Here is a 1,857-nt window from a genome sequence, read left to right as displayed (position 1 = left end):
GAGAGAGAGAGAGAAGGGAATTACTGGCATGTATGAAAACACATATATAAGTTATCATAACTGAAAAGAGTATGAAATGTAGGACGGGAGAGCCAACTTCAGTACCCTGTTAAGTAATCAAAAGAAGTATTGCTCATTCTAACCTAGATTTCTTCCTTGAAGAACAACAGCGCCTTGTCTGTTAAGGTCTTGTGATAGAGTCCTCCTGTATTGCTCATTCTGTTGTTCAGTCATGTCCTTGTTGCCATCACGAAATATCCCATGATCCTATATAATAATTAGCGACCAAAAAACCCTTCAAAAATTGACCAAACCAATAACAAATAAAACATTAAAAGAACTCATTGTTTGATCAGAGACATTCATTGAAGAACTCGTATCACTTAATGGAGGAATATTTCTAATATCTTCCATTTATGAGACAGTTATTCAAATGGAAAACCACCTTAAATTTTGGGAGAGAACCATCTAAATGAAATTATAGAAACTTTACAGCACTGAATCAAAGGAGTTGACAATCATACTGGAATATGTGTGTAGTCATCCCCTTGATCAGCTTCCATATCCAAAGTTGGATCAACACGCTGAATCTGCAAAAAGAACATGTCAGGAAGGAAATAAATGAATATTTTAGAAATCAAACTAGATAAATGCAGCATCACCATTCTAGAAAAGTCAAAGACTGAAAGCTTTTGAAAGAGCACCTTCTGCCGAGCTTCCCTTGCCAATATTTCATCTTCCTTTAGGAAAATGGCCAGTTCCTCATCCTCAGCAGCTTCAGCAGCAGCTGCTACAGCATTTTTTGTACTATGGAGGTATTCAGCTCGGAAATATTTGTTCCAGAAGTCTTTCTCTGTCATCTGAAATCCAGTAAAATGGAAGGCAAAGACCGGAAAAGCATTCTTTAAGCAGAGTACTTGCAAATAACATAGTAACAGACAATTCTTAAACTATCATCATAGGAGGACGTCTCTCATAAAAAACAAAATAAGGGCGATGACTAACATGGAAACTCTCTGATTATGTATGGATTTGTTTCAATATCCACACTACCTTACTGGGAACGAGATTAATAAATGCCTGGTGCACAGCTGGTTTAAGGGCGAATATCTGCCAAGCAATGTAACAATTTAACATAAGCACCAAGTGAAAATATTCCAAATATATTACAATTGCTGAATCTAAAAGGTCTCGTCTTAAAGTGTACAATGAAAGAATAATACCTGATATTTAATCTCATCAGTCAAATTGAATGTAACCTTGTTCATCTGACAAATACCCAGAAAAATAAATATTCAGTGTCACAAGCACAAGCTGATATGTTAAACTTGTTATTTTCAGTATTTTTTTTTGTGGGGAGGGAGGGGGGGGGGGGGGGGGGGGAGTGTGAATGTTATCCATAAGGATTGTATTTTATCTCAAGAGAGTTAAAGGAAAAAGGCACCAAGGAGATGCCAACCCAGGCAACGAACTGCTGAAAGGTCGCACCATTCATTACTTATTAGGCAAGTAGAACAGATAAACGAATGGAGAGTGAGAGAGAGAGAGAGATGCTCTACCCGACCATCAGTCATAGGTTTGATGTCCAGTATCATCGAACTTTTAAAACCAACCCGTTGTTTTGACTTTCTACGGCTATCTCCATCAAGCAACCTCTGCAATTCGATTCAAAGAACATAAATGTAAGTATGTAACTATAACCAGTTTGTTTTCAGAGAATATATATATACGGAGCCGTTCGAGAGCGGATGTCCACACTCGGCTTAAAGTGCGGACGTCCCTCCGTTCTCCACCATACGGCGCCGGCGAGGGTGCGCCTCCACCCCAGCGGACTCCAGCAGCGTCCCAGACCACTTT

General features: G+C 39.0%; 1 pseudogene across 1 annotated transcript in view; it reads right to left on the bottom strand.

The window, feature by feature from the left end:
* LOC101303127 overlaps positions 1–1,857 on the bottom strand; it is a 10,174-nt pseudogene that overhangs the window by 5,250 nt on the left and 3,067 nt on the right. Inside the window, exons 8-13 of the transcript XR_184691.1 lie at positions 1,560–1,655; positions 1,224–1,268; positions 1,054–1,110; positions 705–860; positions 525–590; positions 144–267 (exon numbers count right to left, since the gene is read on the bottom strand). The product of XR_184691.1 is annotated as a probable RNA polymerase II transcription factor B subunit 1-1-like (transcript). The remainder of the gene's footprint in view (positions 1–143; positions 268–524; positions 591–704; positions 861–1,053; positions 1,111–1,223; positions 1,269–1,559; positions 1,656–1,857) is intronic.

The sequence above is a fragment of the Fragaria vesca genome, linkage group LG5, assembly GCF_000184155.1.
Source record: "Fragaria vesca subsp. vesca linkage group LG5, FraVesHawaii_1.0, whole genome shotgun sequence".
Lineage (NCBI taxonomy): Eukaryota > Viridiplantae > Streptophyta > Magnoliopsida > Rosales > Rosaceae > Fragaria > Fragaria vesca.
This window is presented reverse-complemented; position numbering and strand designations above follow the sequence as displayed.